The sequence below is a fragment of the Cebus imitator genome, unplaced genomic scaffold (genome assembly GCF_001604975.1).
Source record: "Cebus imitator isolate Cc_AM_T3 unplaced genomic scaffold, Cebus_imitator-1.0 Scaffold112, whole genome shotgun sequence".
NCBI classification, from domain to species: domain Eukaryota; kingdom Metazoa; phylum Chordata; class Mammalia; order Primates; family Cebidae; genus Cebus; species Cebus imitator.
The window spans coordinates 4,047,300-4,056,097 of record NW_016107427.1 but is presented as its reverse complement, the minus strand read 5'-3'; positions in this window follow the sequence as shown (position 1 = coordinate 4,056,097).

Sequence of the window (8,798 nt, the reverse complement as noted above, 5' to 3'; positions counted from 1 at the left end):
GCAGGAGCTGGGGAGGATTGATTGAATAACCATAGGATCTAGTCTTGCTGGCAGAATACGAGAAGGCAAATCCACGCAGTGAATAAGCTGCTGATCTTTCAGAGCACACATCCCCTGAAGATTCTTCTCAAGGCTAATATGAAATGTTACAATCATAACCCATCATCAGGCCCAAATACATCACTTACTGAATAAACACACAAGTTACATGAAACACACAAGAATCCAAAATTATGTCGTTTTTTAGTTGCAAAAATAAAAATATTGTAAACACCACAATGTAACAGCTTTTCTTACACGGAAAAGTGGGGAGTTGGGGATAACACATGATTATTATTTTCTGCTCTACATATTGGCAGTTTCCCAGTTACTACAATTGAGCATGTCTTATTTTTATAATAAAATGCCAAAAGTATTTTAAATGTTAGAACTCTAGAATGGTAACATAATCAAGTATATGCAAATAAATATTTGGTTTTTTACATTAAAAATGTCAGAAATTCAACTTTCAAATTTGTCGTAACAATGACAGTTACCACTGTTAATACTAAGTTCTGACACTGTGTGTGGGCACTGTTTTCAAAGTTTTATATGAGTTATCTTATTAAATCCTCACTATCATTTCTCCATTGTACACCTAAGGAAAGGGAGTTACGGCAGGGTATAAACTAAAAATAGCCTCCTAAGCCCCATTACAGCCGACTGAATGGACCCCTTCTTGGCCAAGGGGGCTCCAGAAACCCTAAAAACTGAGCTCTCAGCCATGACGGGAAGGGAGGTCAGACACGCCTCACTAATACCCTTTTGCAGCTTAGACACAGCAACTAAGCAGCATTAATGTTAAAATAGAGATCAGAAGACGAACAGAATGGACTCTGCAGCAGTAAGACACCAACTTATAAACAGGACCTAAGGCTATGGCAGGCATGAGTTAAGTCACACACCCCTATACTTAAAAGAATAAACTATATTTTAACTGCCTGGAGAAGGTCTTATAATTCATGGTTTACATCCTGTACTTGAGTAAAGAATCTTACCGTGAATCTCAAATCTTATCAGGAGCTTCTCAGACTGTTGATGTACTAAATATGTAAACTACTGACATGAAAAGGATACTGATTTGTTTCTAAATCATGACGTTTCACTGATTGCCTTGTGCATATGCATGAAACATTCTAGCCTGTATGTTGTCATCTGTCACCAGAGATTGTAACCTCTATATCGTCCCCCAATGGAAAAAGACAACTCTAATATGAGGAGTCCCCTTCCCATGCCTCAACTTTCTTAGAAAAGCATGCCAACTTGTTACACACTTAGGAGCACACCCAACTTTGTTGGTGTGTCTTCCCCATTCCATCCTCAAACACAGTTTTCAAAAACCTTTGTCAGTTTCTGCCTCAGCGGCCTTAACTTTAGTAGACAGCAGTTAAGATCATTGCCCCATGGATTGTCTGAGCTCAGGAGTTCCAGACCAGCCTGGGCAACATGGTGAAACCCCATCTCTAAATCAGCCAGATGTGGTGGCAGACATCTGTAATCCCAGCTATGTGGGAGGCTGATGTATGAGAATTGCTTGAACCCGGAGGTTGCAGTGAGCAGGGACCGTGCCAGTGCACTCCAGCCTGGGCAACAAAGTGAAACTCTGTCTCAAAAAAAAAAAAAAAAAATCTTTGCCCAAGATTATACAGCCAGTGGAATTCAAATCCAGCCATCTGACCCAAGAGCAATTGATGCTCATCACTATACTGCCTCCCAGATCTGTGATTTAAAGGGATAACTACAGTTTTATGGCAGTGACTGTAAACCATCTACCAAGCAGAGGACCGCCGGTTCAAAGTGCCTTGAATTACAAACACCAGAGAGTGGCTTAAGCAAACCGCGTGGTTAACAAACCCTGTTCTGGATGGTATCTTTAGCAGGTAGACATCTAGCTATAGCTATTGAATCCTAAGGTTTACAATTTGATTTCTATCCCATACAAATTAGTCAGGGTCTTCCCTCCCGAATTGTTCAGTCAATCTACAGCAACTTCACTACACTGTGGTGTCAATTATTCAAATGATTGACACCAAAGGCAAGAAGGGGTGAACAACAAGATGGGCCTCCCAGCACCCCCTGCAGCAGCAATTAGACTGGATTCTAAATTCCTCCTTCCAGAAAGAAGCTGCTCCCCAGCTCAGATCCAGCCGAGAGCCACAGCCGCCGTGACGCAGTCGGAGCGCTGGGCACCTCTCTGCGCACCCAGGAAGCCCCAGGAAGACTTCATCAAGCCAAGTCAATGCCTCGCGCAGAGCCCCAGGATCCCTGACCCCAAACCCCACAGTGACCCAGAAATGCTTGGTGGTGCCAGAAGCAGCCCTTTCCAATTCTGAAGATCCTCAAAATGGTTCCTCCGCCCACCTTCCTCCTTTCCTGGGGCGTGGGAGTCGTGGGGAGATGAGAGGCAGAAAGATGAGTACATCATCCGGAGGTCTTTCCTCACTGGAAAATGGGAGGAAATCCTCTCCCACGGCTTAAAAACCAAATGGCGCTGCCCAGACTCCACTGGCAGGGGTCTCCCATCATCCCCCGCGAGGGCTTCCCATTATGCCCCGCGGGACTTTCCCATCATCCACCGAGGCTCTTCCCGCCCAGGCGGGAAGTTCGCGCAGGTGCCGCTGTGCAGGGAGGAGCTAGGGCAAGGCCCTCGGAGAGTGGAGACCAGCAGTGGCCACAGTTCCTCTGCACTTCGTTTCCTCAGTAAGAAATGATCTTCTTGTCCTTCTTAAGTATAAATGGAGAGATCCATTTCCTTTTACCTATTAACCCCTCCAGAAAGAAGAAAAACGGTCTCAGGCTGGCCGCGGTTGCTCTCTGCAGAGGGGCTGGTCAGGGTGCCTTCTGCTTCCTGCTGGGATGGCCCAGGCCGCGGAAACTGTTGAAACCACCCTGGGGCTGCCTTCTGTATTCTCCACAGCCTTCCAGGCCCACCTCCCAGCTGGAGGCCCTGCAGCTTGGCAGTTGTCATGGCGACGGAGCCCCTAAGTGTCTCTTCTGAGCTCTCCTGGGCAGTGTGGAGAAAAGGCCTTAAGAACTGGGGGGGCGGGGGGCGGGGGGCTGGGGGGGGAGGGCTTCAGTAAAATGCGAACAGATTTTTTTTAAGTTTTTAGGCACTGTTCAGATAAAAAGCAGGGACTTGCAACAAAATGAGTTCAGCCTCGTCTTAACTGTAGAACTACGAGTTTATTACAATAACTGTACTATGGTAAATTTACCAATTTCGTATATATGCATGTTTATAAACAAACATATTAGGGTATATAGATAGAAAAAGATCTATCTACATGTAGAATCAAAAACTTTTTAAAACAGTTTTGATAGTATCACACATTGCCATTTAGGGGATAGGGACAGACCCGGGATTGGAGCCCTAGCTCCATGTACTTTTTTCTGAAGTTAGTCTACTCATCTGTAAAACGGGTGGTTGTGAGTTCAAAATCAGATATTCATAATGAAAGTAGCACAGTGCCTAGTACACAGCAGCACTTAGTAAATGGGAGCTATTACTATTAATTGTACTCTTGTTAATCTTGTCATAGGTTAAGCATCTTTTTTCTATCAGTATGTTTGGGGGGAAATTTTAATTCAAGTTTATCTTAATCATTTTCAATCGTGTTTTTTTGTTGAAAAGAATCAAATTTCCAAGGATGATTCAGCCTGATAGTTGCTGGTTACAATCAGAAGTTAGTCTGGGATGAACAGATTCGTTTCAATGCTCATGTTTATTAGCAGTAATATACATTACAGTGGGGAGATACTGAAGCTTCTAGAGATATACAGACAGGTAGATTCTTAAGTGTAAGTAGGTATTTGAACTGTTTGTGGATTATGTCTTATAAAATTGGCAACCATCAAGGAGGAAAATGCCAGATATGCACACACCCATACCTGAGGTATATAGGTCAATGGAAGGCTATTGAAACACAGTTGTCAGGAGAGAAATGTAAATTATTTTTCACCCAGGAAGTGAGATTATTCAGTGATGCATCATAACCAGTAGGACATACCAGTGGACACCAGTGTGGAGACAAGAGATGTCAGAAAAATTGGGCAGACTTGATTTTCACGTTGGGTAGAAACTCAATGACATAGCTTAGTGCTTGGCACATAATAAGTGCTCAACCAACACAGGTTTATCAAATTGAATGTCAGATATTTTGCCACAGAGCTGGGCTTTATGCAGCACTAGGAAAAGAGAAAAAAAGTGATGTGAATTTTTTTTCTTTTTCTTGTTTTATTATTATTCTTAAATCAGACTCCATTTTCCGAGGGCTCTCTTAGGATATCAGTTGCTTAACTACATTGGAGTGTCTTCTGGGTCATATACTAGGGGATTACAAGGAAATGAGAAAGAAATTACAGACCCATTTGGAGGCAAATTCTACATTAATCTACACTGTTAAAAATAAATTACCAGGGCCAGGCACAGTGGCTTACGCCAGCACTTTGGGAGGCCAAGGCACGACGATTACCTGAGCTCAGGAGTTCAAGACCAGCCTGGCCAATATGGTGAAACCCTGTCTCTACTAAAAATACAAAAAATTAGCTGGGCGTGGTGGCGGGTTCCTGTAATCCCAGCTACTGAGGAGGCTGAGGCAGGAGAATCACTTGAACCTGGGAGGCAGAGGTTGCAGTCAGCTGAGATCGCGCCACTGCACTCCTGCCTGGGCAACAAGAGCAAAACTGTCTTAAAAAAAAAAAAATTACCAAATCTATTATGCCTCTGGCTACATATTAATCCTTCATTCTAAAGTGGATATCACTCTTTCCTACTGGTGGATATGTAAGGTTGATACATATCAACCTTTCTATTTTTGATACTGCAGATAACCTCGCTCTAAGCAGGTGTTGCAGGGGAAGACCACAACTCCTGGTTAGAAAAAAGAACGTGGGGCTGTACTTTTCAGGGTCTTAGGGTGGATCAGCTTCTCTAAAAAAGGAGCAAGGAAAGAGGTGGCATAATGAACCACATGCCCATGATTTTCCCAGAAGAAGTCTCCCCCTGCCCAACTTATAGAAAGGTGGTGATCAAATAAGATAGTCAAATAAGATAATATCTTATCAAATAAGATAATGAGGATGAAATGATTTGGAAGTGCCATAGAAATGTAACGTGTATATTTAGCTCAGTTTTTTAAATCCTTTAATTATTTAATATTTGATGCATACAAAAGAATATATATTCACATATGCCAGCAAAGTAATACAGTGAATACCTGTGAACCCCCTGCCCAAAGTAAATGATGAATGAGTGAATAAAATCAATATGAACATCTGAATGCATAGATCTTTGTCCACATCTCAGATTCGGCTCTTTGGAAATCAGCTTTATAGAACTGAGAAATTGCCGAGGCTGAATACATGTTGCCGCATTGCCTCTGAGAACGGCCAAACCTATCCCCACTCTCACCGAAACGGAGTGTGTGGCTCACTGCTCCCTCACCTACTGTAAGTCAGGTTTCTTGTTTGCTAATCTGATGGATGGACAAGGCAGCATCTCATAGTGGCTTTAGTTTGTATTACTATTTCCTGGATTATTTGAGAAGATTAGCATTTTTCCCCAAATGCTTATTCTTCACCTACGATAACCCTTGTCAATCATTTATATCATTTTTTTGCAGGATACCTTGATATATATGTATATGTTGTTTGTTTGTTTGTTTGTTTTTTAAGACAGAGTCTCACTCTGTCGCAAGGCGCCAGGCTGGAGTGCAGTGGCGCAATCTCGGCTCACTGCAACCTCCACCTCCCGGGTTCAAGCAATTCTCCTGCCTCAGCCTCCCAAGTAGCTGGGACTACAGGTGTGCGCCATCATGCCAAGCAAATTTTTGTATTTTTTTTTTTAGTAGAGACGGGCGTTCACCATGTTGGCCAGGATGGTCTCGATCTCTTGACCTTGTGATCTGCCCGCCTTGGCCTCCCAAAGTGCTGGGATTGCAGGCGTGAGCCACCTCACCCGGCCTATGTTATTTTCTCTTTCTGAAATGTGATGCCAATGTTTCTCTACCTGGCAACAACTCATCAACTTCAGCACCTTACCAGATGTAACCTTCCTGGGATGCTGTTTCTATGCTTCCAGCCCCTTCTTAGCATCTCTCTGTTGTGTTTCTGATGCACTCTCTACACAGCTATACCTGTGTTTCCAGGTCAGCCTCCCGAAGCACCTCCCAGGGCCTCCACCCTACAGTCTGGCACAGAACTTGATACATAGCTCAAATTATTAAATATTACTGAATACTTTAGAAAATTGGGAGCATACAGTAAAGTGTAATGAAGAAAATAAAGATAATCAATAATGTTACTTCCCAAAGATAGTAACTACTGCCATTTTGGTGTGAATTCTTTCAGGCTTTAAAATGCATATGTATGTTTATTTGATTGAATCATTCCATTTGTCATTTACATTATCACATATCATTATATGGTGAACATGTCAAAATTTTTTTACAAAGTGCTTTTCAAGACAATAGTATTTCACCTTAAGGATATACCAAAATTATTATGTCACAAATGTTGGATAACAGAATGAATGAAAATGTTTAATACAGGCCAGGCGTGATGGCTCAAGCCTGTAATCTCAGCACTTTGGGAGGCCGAGGTGGGCGGATCACTTAAGCGTCAGGGGTTCAAGACCAGCCTGGCCAACAAGTTGAAACCCCATCTTTAAAAAACAAATAAAAAATAAAATAAAATTTAAAAAAAGAAAATGTTTACTACAAAATTGAACAAGGTAGGGTGTATTACTTAAGGAAATTATACTCCCTTTTTTTTTTTTTTTTTTTTTTTGATACAGGGTCTGGCTCTGTTGTCCAGGCTGGAGGGCAGTGGCATGATCACAACTCACTGCAGCTTCAATCTCCCAGGCTCAGGTGATCCTCCAGCCTCAGCCTCCTGAGTACCTGGGAATACAGGTACCTGCCACCATGCCTGGCTAATTTTTTGTTTTTTGGTTTTTTTTATTTGTAGAGACAGGGTTTTGCCATGTTGCCCAGGCTCAAACTTCTGGGATCAAGAGATCCGCTCACCTCAGCCTCCCAAAGTGCTGGAATTGCAGGTGTGAGCCATCGCACCCAGCCTCCATTTTGTTTTTAAGAAAACAGTGTTTTGGCCAGCCACAGAGGCTCACGCCTGCAACCCAAGCACTTTGGGAGGCTGAGGCAGGCAGATCATGAGGTCAGGAGATGGAGACTATCTTGGCCTACATGGTAAAACCCCATCTCTACTAAAATACAAAAAATTAGCAGGGTATGGTGGCATGCACCTATAATCCCAGCTACTTGGGAGGCTGAGGCAGGGAATCACTTGAACCAGGGAGGCGGAGGTTGCAGTGAGCTGAGATGGCACCACTGCACTCCAGCCTGGTGACAAAGCCAGATAAGCAAACAAACAAGGAAGGAAAAAGAAAAGAAAAGAATCTTTAGAAGACTTCACACAAAAAAAGAAAAGAAAAGAAAAGAAGGTAAGAAAAGAAGGAAAGGAAGAAAGGAAAGAAGGAAAGGAAGGAAGGAAAGAAAAGAAAACAAAACGATGTTTCAGCTGTCTTTTCTCAATATCTCACTCACTGATGCTTCTTGGGTGACTACCAGAAGTTCCTCGGCTCTGGGTACTGTCGCTATCCTCCTCTTGGGGCACTGGCATACCTGCTTGTTTGGATTACCTTTCTCCTCTCCTCAAGCCCATTTTTAATAATCTAGTTGCTAGGACAAGCCCCTAAATAGTTGTTGAGCAAATATAGTTATCAAAAGAGCTGACTGAATCACTTCTGTCTCCCTCTACAAAGAGAAAAGACAGAAAGGTTTTAAACTGGACTGGTAATTTCAGGTTTCCCAGAACTGGCTTTGTGCTATCTGATCACTAAGGCCCTGCACTGGAAGGAACAAGACTGGGCTCCTGGCAACCACATCTGGATAGTACAGAACAGCTCAGTGCTGTTTATCTATGACCCTGGGGACAGAGGCTCAGTTGAGGGGCCCTAAAAGACTTTCCCCATTGAACAAGAATGGAAGTGTGAAAATACGTATTTATTAAACAAGATAAGTGAAGATTGTTTCATTTAGAATGTGACTCGCCAGTGTATTTCTTTGATTACTTAGTTATCTTGGTATGTTCAAAATAGTGCAACTTTCTTTTTAGAAGTTCTTTATATTAATACATTTAAAGAGGGTCCCAGAAGGACACCAGGCTTTAGGATGGCTGGAAATGGGGAGATGGCCTGGTCATTGTGGTTCGTCTTGGCCCTGGTCTCAGTTCCAAGGATGTGTTGGGAGACAGAATAGGGGTGATAGCTTAGGAAAACTCTCTGCAGTGAAGAGGCAGCTTGGCTTTATTAGGTTGATCTCTTCACCTTAATCCTGAAAACCTCTTAGCTAACTGGCAGCAAACTGGACATCGAAGTATGGGTTTAGTTCTAGAAACTTCTCTATGTGTGTCATGGTATTCTCATTTGTTACTATTTTAAGTCATGCACATATGTGACGTGTTTTGTAATGTAGTAGAAAAAGTGAAATGTATAAAGGGAGTGAAAGGACCCAGAGAGCAAGAACTCAGCCTGCCTGTGCTTCCTGAGGCCCTCACAAGAAGTAGGTGCTGGTGCCATGCTCCTTGTTCAGCCTGCAGGGCCATGAACTAAATAAACCTCTTTTCTTTCTTTTTTTTTTTTTTTTTTGAGATGGAGCTTTGCTCTTGTTACCCAGGCTGGAGTGCAATGGCGCGATCTCGGCTCACCGCAACCTCCGCCTCCTGGGTTCAGGCAATTCTCC